Below are 15,657 nucleotides of genomic sequence, written 5' to 3'. Positions count from 1 at the left end.
AGCCGGTAGGGGTTTGGGATCTGCAACTATGGTCTTGATTCCTGAGTGGGGTATGTCAGGGGGTCCATGCATTTAGTAATATGCATGCAAGCATTGTGCAGCTCTATATTATAATTCCAGATCGGGGGCTCCAAGTCCCCCCATTCTGTATGGCAGCGTCAATATTTTCCAGGCTGCGCGAGGTTGCTTCCCTGCCCAGGTCAGCCGGACCATCAGAGAGCGCAGGCGTTGGAAGAATATTTTGGATAGAACTATAGGAATATTCGTAGAGGATAAGGAGGCGAGGCAACACTATAATTTTCATTAATGAGATCCTGCCCATCAGTGATAGCGGGAGGCCAATCCACCGTTCTACGTCATCCTCCAGTTTGGAGATAGCTACTCCGTAATTCGCCCTAAGAACAACCTCCGAGTCTGTATGCAGTCGTATGCCTAAATAGCGCACCACCTCTGTGGACCACACCAAGGGGTACTCCAGTTCGAACTGGACCGTGTTTGGAGTGAGGGGGAAACATGATGGACTTGTTCCAATTGACCTGGATACCGGATAGGGAGCCAAAAAGCACCACCTCTCTAAGGACCGGAGGGAGCTTGGTCTCTCTGACATATAATAACGTATCATCTGTGTATGTAGAGACAATTAAGCGGTAATTCAGGAATTTAATACCCCTCTGACCATGGTATTCAGGCAAGGCACAAGCTAGTGGCTCTGCCGTGAGGGCATACAAAATTGGGGATAGTGGGCAACCCCGTCTCGTACCCCTGCAGATCCATATGGGGTCAGTAACCAGAGATCCAATCCAAATGCGCGCTGTGGGGTAGAGTACAGTGTCGCAAGGAGTTGCAAGAATACTGCCCCAACACCCATCCGGGCAAGGACCTGTCTCATAAAAGGCCATGCGACTGAGTCAAAGGCCTTTTCCATATCTAGGAAGACGGCAACTGCAGGGACCTCCGCGCGGGTATGTTGTAAAGCTGCAAAAACAGTGCACAAGTTATAGGTTAGGTTCCGGGTAGGCACAAAGCCGGCCTGTTCTGGGGCTACTAAGGTGGTGACTAGAGGGCTGAGCCGATTTGCTAGCAATTAAGCGAAGATTTTTGCGTCCACGTTCATGAGGGACAAAGGCCTGTACGAGGCACATTCCTCCGGTAGCTTCCCCGACTTGAGTATGGCCATCAGGATCGCCTCCTGCATAGTTGGAGGCATCGACCCCGAGGTGCAAATATTCACGAATTGTGTGAGCAAGTGTGGGAGCAGAAGGTCCTGAAATGCCTTATAGAAAGCAAGAGTTATGCCATCGCTCCCCGCCTTCATCTCTGAGAGTGCCAAGATCACCTACTCTCGCTCAATGGGGCGCATTAGGAACCTACGGTGCTCGTCCGATAACCACGGGAGTTTAATGTGAGACAAATAGTCTAGTATGTGTTCATCCGATCCACTGCCGCGGGAGGAGTAAAGGTCTGTATAATATCTTCAAAACTGCTCCGCAACTTGGGCCTCCGTGAGCGGGGGATGCCCCAGGGGTGGCGCAATGTCCGGTATTGTAGCCGGGTCTCTACGCTGTTTAAGGATCTGTGCAAGAACGGCCCGAGGGGTTCGCCCTCTCCGCAGACACGGGTGGTGGCATATTTCCCAGAGATGTTTTACTTCTGCATCTGATTCCTCATGGTATTCCCGGAGTGTCTGCGCTAGTTCCAGAGTAATGTCCTCGCTTTGATTCGTAACACAAGAGTGCTCAAGGTCTTTCAATTTGCGCTCCAGTCACCAGTCTGTCATGAATCGACGTTAGTACCCCCGCATGTTTGGGAATTTTACCCCCCTGATGTAGACCTTAAAGGCCTCCCAAATCGTTTGAAAAGAATCTACAGAACCTATATTTTTCTCTAAGAAAGTCTCAATGGATACAGCAAGTTCCTCTTTAAACGCAGGGTCAAGGAGGGAATATGGCAGAAAACGCCAAAAGAATGGGGGATCCGCCTCTTAGGGGATGCGAGTTTCAGTAACAGTGGCAAATGGTCAGAGTAAGTACATGGGAGAATCACACATGCTTGAATATGCGGAAGTAGGTGCCGTGACGCGAACCAGTAGTCTATTCTCGTGTGAATATTATATTGTGCCGAGTAATGCGTGTAGCCACCCTGTTGAGCATGCCTGTGTCGCCAGACATCGCATATGTCCAACCTCATCAGTGACGTTTCCATGACTCTGGCCGAGGGCCGTCTATCCAGGCCGTCAGACCTATCCAGCGCCAGGTGCCTAGAAAAGTTAACCCCCCCCCACCCCCACATAATGTGGTTCTGGACGTGATGTTGGGTCAAGGCTGTTAGCAGTGTATAGAAATCAGGATGGTCATAGTTAGGACCATAGACTTAAAAAGGAAAAGTTCCAGCCCCTTTCCGCAGCACCGAGATATAGCATACCGACCCTCCCTGTCCGTTTCCGTGGGTTGCAACTTTGACCTCGGGTTTAACGACGTCAAGACCCCCCCCCCCCCCACCCCCCCTAGCATGTGAGGTGATGTGAAGCCCACAGCATGTATATTACCCTGTAGACCTTTAGTGCATAAAATGGGACTGTCCGGGCAGAGGTGCGTGTCTTGTAACAAGGCTACGTCAACGTTATGTCTGAAGATAACTTAATATTTTACAGACCTTGCGGTGGTCGTTTAGTCCACGAACGTTCCAAGTAAGCAGGGCCAGGGTGTCAGCCATAAGAAGTGTATGCTGCTCAAAGGTAACAAAGATAGTCTCAGTGGGACCAGGTCACTCTGTGCCTGTACAACCTGAATAAACATAACTAAAAATGTATTCAAAAACATTCCCAATCTACGTTTATTCCCACACGTGGCCAACCAGACTCTTGGGGGCCTGAAGTTTCCAAAAGTAGTCCCGTAAGCATACAGTATATTGGAACAATCAGCGAGGGTGAACATTAACTTGTTAAGGATCAATCCCCCACCCAACCCTCTCCCACACCTGCCCAACCCCAACTAGGCTGCGGTACCTTCCCTCCCACCCAAAAGGAAAACCCACCCAATACCTAGCAACAAAACACATCCCGGGTGTGCTTCACGCAGGGGTGGATGTAGCTCGCACAACTGTAAGGGTGTGGAACCAATGGGTGTCCGTCTCCTCACCCCGCCAACCATAAGTACTTGCAGCCGTAAAATTACGTGGCGTAACCTGACACCAGGGGACTGAAATATATCGTAGATCGCTTCCCCAAACCAGCCTGATGTTAGCATATAGTGGCAAATCCCTCCCAATCTCCCCACCACATGCAGTTAAAGCTTGGTAATGTAGAAAGGCCAACCCCGCAGGCACATAAATAAGGGGATCCCGGCCACCCAGGGGGGCTTCCACAGAGGCCTAACCGGCCCAACCTCATAGGTCACATCCCCAACATGTTATCACTACAAGAACAAGATTCTCATCCCCCAGTAACATTAGGCCTTAATCAGCACATCAGGGTTACATGTCAAAGTCAGTCCTGCTCATCCATATGGCCCCCGATGCCTCGTCCAAAAGGTGTTGTTCCGGGAGAGGTCGCTTCTCCTTAGTCCAGTCTTTTGGCACTTTTTGTAAAGCCTTCGGATCTGTGAAAATATGCGAGCGAACCTTTCGGTTAACTCAATTTTGCGGGGTAGAGCATGGCCTACTCCGCTCCTAGTTCCCGAAGCAGTCTTTTCAAAGGAGCAAACAAATGACGCGCCTTCTGTACCCTGGCAGTGAAGTCAGGGAACAGCGAAATCGTCGACCCCTCAAATCTCAATGGCTGTTTCTCACGTGCTAGTTTGAGGGCAATGTCCTGGTCTCTGTAGTTTAGCAGTTTGGCAATAATGGTCTGGGGGGAGCACCCGGCACTGGTTTCGGGCCCAGAGAGCGGTGTGCCCTCTCCACCACGAACATATTTAAGAAAGAGGAGTCACCTAATAGCGTCTTCAGTAGCTTTTCTATGAAGAGCTCCATGTTTCCGGTAGCTGTAGATTCCAGCAGGCCCGTAATGCGGAGGTTACAGCACGGGGAGCGGGCCTCCAGATCCTCGGTCTTGTCCTGCAAGACTTGTAGCACTCTACCCAGCTGTTTAGGTTTATGAAGCTGTTTATGTTTATGAAGGAAGGGGGGGGGGGGGGGAGGAGATGGGACAGCCACTGCACCCAGCTGTCACCACCGTCCACTCTTAGGCACTCGCGGTTAGTCTCCAAGGCCCCGTCACTGTCCTCAGCAATAAAGGGGATCATAGCCCCCGCCAGCCCCGGACACCACACTTGAGGGCAGCTCGTTGACAATTGACCACCGCTGGTAGGGCAGAAAGCACGTGAAGGAAAGGCTCAGGAGTTGTCAGAGTTAGCAGGCAGCCCCCCACAGCGACGATGTACGCTCACCTATGCTGTCCAGTGGGTGGGGTGGACCGAAGCAGATCCAGAGAAGGTAGCCAGGACCTGCTATGCCCCTAGACCAATCTGCCCCGTACCTCAATCAGCCAGTTCTAACATCAAGTTCAGCCGGGGGGGGGGGGGCCAACAGCAGGCTCCCCCCACTGAAATGGCTGCGGGCGCAGAAAGGCAGCAATCCCGGTGAAGGGGAAGAGGCGGGGAGGCACTCCACCCATCCTCCCGCTCCTGGAACGAAGAGGAAGTCCCACGGGGGAGCAGCAAACACCCGAGGCTCGCCAACCAGTCCACGCCCGGGGGCCCGCAATCCGTAAAAAGAGCGCAATCGCGCTCTGCGTCAGACGTCAATCTCACCGCCACAGCTAGGCCGTCTCGCCGTCTCTCCAGGCCGCAGGCTCCCCCTCTGATAGCCGCAGCTCCGCGACTGCGAACAGGGGCAGCCAGCTCCTCTCTCCAGCAACCCGACAAGATCGCAGCCGTCGCGGGCGGGCCGCCGGAAACAGTCGCAGACCCACGATGCAGGGGGGGGGGGGGGGGGGGGGGGGGAGGCTGGGGGGCCTCCAAGTCACACCAGGGCCACAACCCAGCTTGAGTCAGCACCAGCGCCAAGATGGCCGTACCTGCGTCAGGAAGGCGAGTCGATCTTCGGGCAATCCGCTACCCGATGCCCCCAGGGGTTCCGAGGCACGGTGTGGCAGGGTGAAAATTAGTTCAGCTGCAGAATAATTTGCTGGCTCAAGCGGCCATCGTGGTCACGAGCTAGCTCCGCCCCCAATCTCCCCCTTGTTTAGATGCAGTTTGTATGATGGTTGTATGAGTCTGTATGTGTTTGAATGAGTTTTGTGAAATTGATGTATTTATGTGATCTTCTCCAGGGGTTCTCTTTGTTGAGTAATACATTATGTGTGTTTTTTGTATTTGATGTAATAACAGGATTGACCTTTTATTGTGATGTAAACTCTTTAAAAAAAAAGTGTTAACGATGAAAAAATGAAATTTTATAAAGGATATAAAGAAATTAAATAAAAAATGACAACCCAATTATGATTGTCAAGTGTCACTAAAGTGATTTAAAGGATCATTGAGCCCAATATTGATTTAGTCCTTAGGATAATAGAAAGATAGGCCTTGAGGGAGCAACTTCAATGAGAGAGGACTGACCCTCTCCTCGCTCCTTAGCATCATGTGCAGACAAACTGTTTCCTGCACTGTTATTCCACGCCCTGTAGGCGGATCTCATCTCTATCACATATCTCATAGGAAGACAAAAAAATACAGACACTAAGTTTTGGCTTTTTTTCTCCTACTGGAAGGGCACTTCTCGAATAAAGATGGCATTCTAAAAGACAAAATGCCCCAATTCCTGTCAGAAAATGCAAGGGAGAGTAGAAAAACGTTAATTGAAATGGTTTTAGAAAAAATTCACAAGAGAGTTTTGAGGAGAAAAGCCTTAAATGGGCAGAGTTCAATGCTCTTAGGTCCTGTCAGCAGGTGTCAAAAAAAAAACAAACAAGCATTTTCAATGCAATAGGTCTCGCATTTACGAGAGTTTAAGCTATTGGCATTGTAAATGACAATGCCTTTTTAGGTCTCGCCTGTCGATGCGCATGCGCATCGAGCAAGGCGAGACTATAGCGAGTTATCCACACTTTATCTGCACTGCAAGGAATCGTGGCGATTCCTTGCAGTGCCCGTGACTTTTAAGGTCAATGCGCATGCGCATTAAGCTTATGCGCATGCGCATTGACCTTAAAAGTCACGGGCGCGTGCATGTCCCCTCTCCGCCCCCTCCCCCGTTCCGCCCCCTCCCCTGTTCCGCCCCTTCCCCTTCCCGCCGCTCGCCATATGTTCGCTCGTTCCCTCCCACTGGCAGCCTGCGGCCACTGCTGAGAAGCTTATTTTAACTTACAGATCCGCCTCTCAGTCTTGCTCGCCTTCAACATTCATTCTCTCCCCGCTCCGCCCCCTGCCCGCCCCTCCCGCCGTGTCGCATTTCTCCTCCCCCTCCCCTCTCTTCCTTGCGTCTTCCGGGCCGTGTCGCACCTCGCCTGCACGTTTTCGGCAAATCTCTTTTCTTTAAAATAAGGTTGGTGCAAACCCTTCTGGTGCAGGACCGTGTAGACTCGTCACTTTAGGACTACATGAGCATTGTTTTCATACCTTCGCTAGGCTGCCGTAACCATCACTGTTCCAGGACCCTCTTACCTTCCGTCATCTGCGATCTGCAGGGCCCTTCTATGATGCCGGTTCCCTTGATTGAACTAGTGGCCCTCCTTTAGTTGCTCCCAATGTACAACTTCTCATTACATGGTACGCATGACCGTCTTGAGGATCGAGCAGAACACAAATCCTAAATGCATCAAATGATGCTCAGAGCATAGTCTGCATTAAACCCAAAATTGGAGGGAAGCACACATCCCAGACTGCCCACAGTGCAATGAAGCCATTCGATTCACACCAGTGCTAGTAGCATAGCATGTCTATCCTTCCAGTGTGCGAAACTTGCTTGGTGGGCGTTGCCAGTGCACTCCTCTGGCGCACAACACTGCTCTGCGCCCTGCGGTGCTACAGAACTCAACTGCTACGACAGCCCCTCTTTCGTCTTCCTGCCGTGTCGCACCTCTCCCCTCTCCGCCCCCTCCCCTGCCCGCCCCCTCCCGCCGTGTCGCATTTCTCCTCCCCCTCCCCTCTCTTCCTTGCGTCTTCCGGGCCGTGTCGCACCTCGCCTGCACGTTTTCGGCAAATCTCTTTTCTTTAAAATAAGGTTGGTGCAAACCCTTCTGCTGAATCCCCTCTGCCTTTTGAGCGTTATGCCTAAACTCCTCATGTGGTGCAGGACCGTGTACACTCGTCACTTTAGGACTACATGAGCATTGTTTTCATACCTTCGCTAGGCTGCCGTAACCATCACTGTTCCAGGACCCTCTTACCTTCCGTCATCTGCGATCTGCAGGGCCCTTCTATGATGCCGGTTCCCTTGATTGAACTAGTGGCCCTCCTTTAGTTGCTCCCAATGTACAACTTCTCATTACATGGTACGCATGACCGTCTTGAGGATCGAGCAGAACACAAATCCTAAATGCATCAAATGATGCTCAGAGCATAGTCTGCATTAAACCCAAAATTGGAGGGAAGCACACATCCCAGACTGCCCACAGTGCAATGAAGCCATTCGATTCACACCAGTGCTAGTAGCATAGCATGTCTATCCTTCCAGTGTGCGAAACTTGCTTGGTGGGCGTTGCCAGTGCACTCCTCTGGCGCACAACACTGCTCTGCGCCCTGCGGTGCTACAGAACTCAACTGCTACGACAGCCCCTCTTTCGTCTTCCTGCCGTGTCGCACCTCTCCCCTCTCCGCCCCCTCCCCTGCCCGCCCCCTCCCGCCGTGTCGCATTTCTCCTCCCCCTCCCCTCTCTTCCTTGCGTCTTCCGGGCCGTGTCGCACCTCGCCTGCACGTTTTCGGCAAATCTCTTTTCTTTAAAATAAGGTTGGTGCAAACCCTTCTGCTGAATCCCCTCTGCCTTTTGAGCGTTATGCCTAAACTCCTCATGTGGTGCAGGACCGTGTACACTCGTCACTTTAGGACTACATGAGCATTGTTTTCATACCTTCGCTAGGCTGCCGTAACCATCACTGTTCCAGGACCCTCTTACCTTCCGTCATCTGCGATCTGCAGGGCCCTTCTATGATGCCGGTTCCCTTGATTGAACTAGTGGCCCTCCTTTAGTTGCTCCCAATGTACAACTTCTCATTACATGGTACGCATGACCGTCTTGAGGATCGAGCAGAACACAAATCCTAAATGCATCAAATGATGCTCAGAGCATAGTCTGCATTAAACCCAAAATTGGAGGGAAGCACACATCCCAGACTGCCCACAGTGCAATGAAGCCATTCGATTCACACCAGTGCTAGTAGCATAGCATGTCTATCCTTCCAGTGTGCGAAACTTGCTTGGTGGGCGTTGCCAGTGCACTCCTCTGGCGCACAACACTGCTCTGCGCCCTGCGGTGCTACAGAACTCAACTGCTATGACAGCCCCTTTCCGTACAGAATTCCACCGATCAAAATGGTTACCCCTATGCTATGGTGCTCGGTCACCTGGCCAAGCTTGTCCCTGTGTCCCATCGTTGACCATGTCCATCCCCCTGCTGTAGAATAGAACCCTCAGCATTCCCGCGGCCAACACCTGTTGCGGCCTTGAACTCTCAACATTACCATGTTCCACCAGCTTCCTTGGTACAGAACTCTCTGGATTCTGTACCAGACTCATTTATTAGTCAGAAACTCACACCCACTCCACCCACCCACTCTCACCCACCCACTCTCACCCACCCACTCTCACCCACCCACTCTCACCCACCCACTCTCACCCACCCACTCTCACCCACCCACTCTCACCCACTCACTCTCACCCACTCACTCTCACCCACTCACTCTCACCCACTCACTCTCACCCACTCACTCTCACCCCCTCACTCTCACCCCCTCACTCTCACTCACCCTCACTCACCCTCACTCACCCTCAACCCCTCACCCTCACTCACCCTCACCCACCCTCACCCTCAACCCCTCACCCTCACTCACCCTCAACCCCTAACCCTCAACCCCTCACTCACCCTCACTTTCACTCACCCTCACTCTCTCACCCTCACTCACCCTCACCCTCAACCCCTCACCCTCACCCTCACTCACCCTCAACCCCTCACCCCCTCACCCTCACCCCCTCACCCTCAACCCCTCACCCTCACTCACCCTCACTCACCCTCAACCCCTCACTCACCCTCACCCACCCTCACCCTCAACCCCTCACCCTCACTCACCCTCACCCCCTCACCCTCACTCACCCTCACTCACCCTCAACCCCTCACCCTCACTCACCCTCAACCCCTCACCCTCACTCACTCACCCTCACTCACTCACCCTCAACACCTCACCCTCACTCACCCTCAACCCCTCACCCTCACCCACCCTCAACCCCTCACCCTCACTCACCCTCAACCCCTCACCCTCACTCACCCTCAACCCCTCACCCTCACTCACCCTCAACCCCTCACCCTCACTCACCCTCAACCCCTCACCCTCACTCACCCTCAACCCCTCACCCTCACTCACCCTCAATCCCTCACCCTCACTCACCCTCACTCACCCTCAACCCCTCACCCTCACTCACCCTCACTCACCCTCACTCACTCACTCACCCTCACTCACCCTCAACCCCTCACTCACCCTCAACCCCTCACCCTCACTCACCCTCAACCCCTCACCCTCACTCACCCTCAACCCCTCACCCTCACTCACCCTCAACCCCTCAGCCTCACCCTCACTCACCCTCAACCCCTCACCCTCACTCACCCTCAACCTCATGCTAAAGATTTACAAAAAAAACCATTAACAATTCTAAAAGCACTAACTCTAATGCTGCGAGACCTATTGCATTTCTAATGCTTGTTTGTGTTTTTAAACCCAGCACACATAAAAAAGGCATGTTATTATAATGCCAATAGCTCAAACTCTCGCAAATGCGAGACCACTTTAATGGTTGCCATGCCCCTATGTTTACACGCTGCTCGCCGTATTCAGGTTACAGTGAGCAGTGTCCAAAGAAAGGGACACAGCCAACATTAAAGTGAAAGCGCGGTATGGGGTGATTTCACCCCAATAAATAGATAAATAAATGAGGGTTCTATAACCTGTAGCTGCTAAAGTTAAAGCAGGCTGCGCTCGAAAATTAAATGTAAAAAAAAGCGCACCCACTATACATAAAGCTGACTGTGCTGCAAATAAACAAATAAATAAGAGCAGCCGCTATAGTTAAAGCGGACCGCGCTGGAAACTAAATAAATAAGCACAACCACTATAGTTAAAGCGGACCTGCGGGTATTACTATTTAAAACAAAAAAGCGTGCAGCATGCTGGCATGTAGGAAAGCACATTGTGGCTTGAATACTGGAACATAATTGAAGAAAATTGTGCTCACAGAGTAGATAAAGCAGACCATGTAACAACACAAGTAAAAAGTCCAGTCGTTATGGGAGTTTACAAAGTCAGGCACGGAGGTACCAAGGAGGGACTACTAAGCCTATTCATGAATGAAAAGCAGGAATTTAGAAAGGAGAGCAATAGGAGCCAATTGAAAAGATGGGTGGTAAATGGGCAGAGCTTCTATTCCATACCTAAATACAGCATGCCTCGCACAGCACCGCATGCCTGCCTACGCTCGACCTGAAAATATCCCACCTAAGAGAGTGGTATCAGCATCTGCTACCTCTTTGCCCCAGTGCTGGACAGAATTGAGTCTATGCGATTGGTTGGAGGCTGCAGATCTAAGTGATTTTAGTTTGAGTCCGGGTTCTCCCACTTCAGTCCAAGAGCCTGGTCAAAAAAGATATTGTCCCTGTGGGTTGAAACCCTTATCTGCCAAAAGTGGGAATTCTTTGTGAAAAGCAGTATTAAGGGCTACAAAAAAATAGAATGGACATCCAGTAAACATAGCCATTCATCTATTCGCAACCACCTCTATGTCCAATCTAAGGTCATGAAGCCCAACCACTTTCCTACCCACTTTAGGTCAACCCTCAATATTTGAGCATTAAAACTTAGCCCAGGGCCTTTTTTCAAATACTTAGACTAGAGATAATGGCCATTTATTTGGCTTTAAAGCATTTCATTAAATGTTTCCTAATACATTTTTTTAATGTACAGTGATGTGATGTGGCATTTTCTTTTTCTGCAAAGCAGACAAACACATTGAGGAATTCTGGATGCTAGTGGAAGGTGACAGCAAGAGCACAAGAAAAGGCAGCTAAGGTTTCAAGACCAAAAAAATATTGTTATTTGTTTATTTAGAGTGTTTTATAAAGTGCGTACATGACCCAAGGGTATCAGAGAGCTCTACATAGGGTTTAATGAACAAAGTGATAGGTATAGACAGGTACATCAAAAGTACTGAGCCACAGTAGGCTGGTGCAACAGATATCACATAAAACGCCTGTCAGTCAATTAATATTGCTGTAGTCCGCATTGCTCTAGCATCCTCATGGTGGTTATTTTGCTGCTGCTCTGAAACTATTCAGACCAACATTTTAAAGGGTTCTCCTGTAAATGACGTGCTTCTGACCAATCTAGAAAATGCTGCCATTGTGATGACCCTTCCGCCCTGAGGAGGGTATCTTCGAGGGGCCTATGCAAGGAATCTATTCAATATGGCTCGTTTGGATTAGGATATTGTCATATCTTTTAGGAAAGAGCCTACAATTATAAAACAGGTGTAATCAAGAGGCAGGCCCTTCCACATTGTTGGAGCCAATATACAGATTGAGTAACTTTCATTTCACTACTGGTCATTTCTCTTTCATTTGAACAAGAAAGATGGGTGCAAATCTTCAATTGGAGCATATTGGAGAGAGCAGCTTGATGAGTCAAATGTTTTTTCCCAATCTGTATCTATGTCGAAATGAGTTAGCACATGTAGGCCATGGTCTTGTGGACTAAGATTAAGGCTTTCTTTCACAGATATAATGCCTCTATTTTTGACTTGCCATGCATACAGTATTTGTGTAATCTTGGGAAAATCACTTCATCCTTCTAATGCCCAGCTCCCAGATCCATAATTTGGGAGCACTCACTTGCTTAGTGCTATATAAGAAATTGGATATCAAACTTATTGCTGCACGAAACTATACATGGATTTGTGGGTATTAGATCTCAACTTGAAGTGCACTGCGGTGGAGTTGTTGAATGGCCACGTCCCCCGCAGGGGGACATTACAAAGGATAGCCCCTTAGTGTTTCCTCACTGCCTATGAAGGGGAGTATTTTTTCTGTGCCCACCTGGCCTGGAGGTTGGCCACGGCAGAAGCACAACCCCCCCAACCACCCCTCCAAAGGGATGCTGTCACTTCCGGGAGGTCGGCGGGCAACACCTAGACATTCCTCTTTCATTGGCAAGCAGCAGAGGAATTTGCCGCCCACACACCCAGCAGAAACAAGGGAGTTAAGAAGAACAGCTAATCGCTGTACAGCATCGCAAGGGGAGTTACAGAGTTACAGGGTGCTCTTACAGCAAAAGCGATTAATCCCCCACCAGAGAGAGATAGGGCAGCTAAATATGAGACCCTCAGGCCATAGGGGGCCATGAGAAGAATGTGACGGCAACCCCTTCATCCCATAAGGGACAGTTGGTATTCTGACAGCTGGGGTTGGCATTACTAGCTCCGTGGTGGCACAGATGCAGCGGCCATAGAAAATCATTGGGCCATAGCCCCAATTCGAAATATGCAGCAGCAGAAACATAGTGAGATGGCAACTTAATGCCCAGTGGCTGGAGTTTGTTTTAGGATGGTTGTCAGCGGTTAGTCCTACAAGCGCGCTGCACTCTTATGATCACCCGTAAATTAACCCAACCTGTGTACTGCATACCAGAATAAGAATAAACTTGCAACCACTTCCCATAAAAAAACAGAAAGGTGTTGGTCTCTTTTTGTTGATGATGCAACTGTATTTTGTCACAAAAGTATGTGTATTGACATGTCAGATAACAGAGGGGCTAGGGTTATAAATGCTAGGAATCCTCCACCAGCTGGATATTGCGTTGTCGGCTGTGGGACCAAGAATCGGGATTCCAATCCTGGATTCTCTACTTAGACAAAGTAAGTTCCAATCCTGGCCTCCCCAATTCGCCACACTATATCATCCTAAACACATTGTTTACTCACTGGAGGCATCAACTTACATCTTTGTCAAAACTGACAGGGTTTAAATTGGTGCAATTTAGATAGGGAATTAGGTATTTCCCTGAAACTGACATCCTTTCTAACGTAAAGATGCTCGGTGTGTTATGAGCTCCTCGAGCTTTCTCGTCACGCCCCACCATTAGCAAATAAAGCTTTGATGGTGGCACCCTCCTTTTTTTTCGTAATGTACTATGAATTTCTAGACTTTGATACATCCTGGCATGTGTTTGTAATGCGCACTGACACCCTGAGCGCAAGCTATGCGATATAAAAATGAGTCACAAAGGTGTCACTATTATATAACCACTGAAAATCGTGAGTAAACTTGTTTATTGCCTATTTAAATGTTTTTGTTCCCAAAATGCGTGATTTTCCTCTTTACAAAAGTGAAAGCTAAGGAAAAGAGTTTCACGTTGCAGCTCGGTTTGTGTTTCATTTTCAGGAAGTGTCATTGGCGTGCCTACATCCCTCAGCTGGCACTCACACGGGGACATTACCACAGCAACAACTTGGGGCTTCGGATGATAATAATTGCAAAGGCGCTGCATTGCCCTGTAGGGAGATGTTGCATCCAGCAAACACTTGTAGCGGGCCCTCGTGACGCATGCGGCCGAGGAGGGCGGAGAGGGAGGGGGCGTGCCCAGGGAGGGCTGCCACCACCGCCGCAGCTGAGGCCCGGGCCTGACAGCAGGATTGCTATCTGGCCTGTAATTGCATCGGCGCGCGGGCTCTGCAGGGCGCGTGCGGGCGCTCGAGACGCGGTGTCTGCAGCCTGCCAGCGCGTGCAGGGCGGCGATAAGGGCAGCGCGGCTGCGGGTGCATGCCAGCCGCTGCGGGGCTGCAGTCATGTTCTACAACTGCGTGAAAGGTCAAACGTGAGTACCGGTACCTGCAAGCCGTTCTGGGATTGGATGGGCTCAGTAAAGTGTAGTTTGGTGTATTTAGAAGTGGTCTGCTAATGAGCCTAAAAGTACAGAGGGCGAGGCGCAACGGGTCTCCAAAAAGTTCACGAACCGTATTTTACCTGTAGCAGAATTGGTAAACTATTAACTCGCGCTTTTTTTTTTTTTTTACTTTTAACCCACGTTTAAGAATAAGTCACGTTGTTTATAAAAATGTATATTGTAATCCGTCAACAGATAATGGAAATTGCATATATCCCATGTCAGTAAAACTAGTTTGGGTCGCGGAGATCAGTTAAAAGTTTTGCAAATATGCCCTTGTGTTGTGTGCACAGTGTTTCTTTCTATCAGCTTGATGTATGTGCAGTTTTGCTGTAAACGAGTAGATCAGAGTTTCTCGTTCAAATGTACCTTTTTTGTGCAGGCAGGCACACGTGTTAGCAGGGATGCTTTGGTATTTATTGCTAATTAAGTTTTATAATGATACGGGGAGTTCATTCAGTCCCATGTCGATGCGCTCTTTGCATTCTGGGACTTGTAGTTTACTTACTCAACTAAGCACATAGAATTAACCTAGCTTGGAAGAGTTACTCACGCTGGCATATAGCGCTTGGCAGAAGCTGGCATGGTAACGCTTGCTGTCTGTCACACGCATTCATCTAGCGAGTGGGAGCTCTTGGCTCGATAGAAGTGGACTGTACAGATGTATATTACCAGAAAGAGTGCCGATGTGTCATTTGTACAGATGATAAACACGGTTAACAAGAAAGTAGTGACGCCACAGTTGTCATGTCACTCGTTGAGGGCAGCAGTCCCTCAGATGCCTCTTGTTTACTCAACCCTTCGTCCAGGCAGTGCTGGACTGTTTACAGAACGCACAACTTAGCACACACTGCCAGCCAGCGTGCCATTTAGTGGCTAACATTGTACACGCTGGAAGTGTTTACCAGACCCTGTCATTCAAGCGTGGGCGTGATGAGGGCAGAGAAGGTCTCTCCCAGATCCGTTATGATCGTGTCCGCTATTTAATCAAGTGTACTAATGTGCTACAATACAAACCACCTTTTGAACATAAATCTATGCAAGAAATGTGTCTGGTATTATTAAACAAGTACCAGACCCATTGACGTCTGCACCTTAAAAGTGAAAGTGAATGAAGCAAGCGCCCGAGCCACGTTGGAAAAAAAAAGCCACACACATTAGATGCAGTCAAGGCGCGCTCACGAGGTCAGAAGGCACTCCACACTACCAGACACATTGACGCCTGCACTTTCAAAGTGAAATGAAACAAAGTGAAACTGACTAAGGGAAGCGCACGGCCCACGTTAAAAAAAGCCACACACATTAGATGCAGTCAAGGCGCGCTCACGAGGTCAAATCTCCAAAGGAGAAGCTCGTGACAGCCTGACTACAGCAGAAAAAGCTCGTAACAGTCTGGTGTCCACACCATTCCCAGAAAAGTGGCAACATAAGTTGTCTCGCATAGACAGCAAAAGCTTCGCTTTTGCTTTCGTCTAGGCGAGACCTAAAAAAAGAGGTAACAGCCTCTAGCCAAGCATGATGGGATACTGGAGGTGTCTGGGGACTTAAAGGCAGCACATCTATTTTCAACTCTTATAATCGCA

The sequence above is a fragment of the Lissotriton vulgaris genome, chromosome 7 (assembly GCF_964263255.1).
Source record: "Lissotriton vulgaris chromosome 7, aLisVul1.2, whole genome shotgun sequence".
Taxonomy (NCBI): Eukaryota; Metazoa; Chordata; class Amphibia; order Caudata; family Salamandridae; genus Lissotriton; species Lissotriton vulgaris.
Note: the sequence above shows the minus strand (reverse complement) of the source record.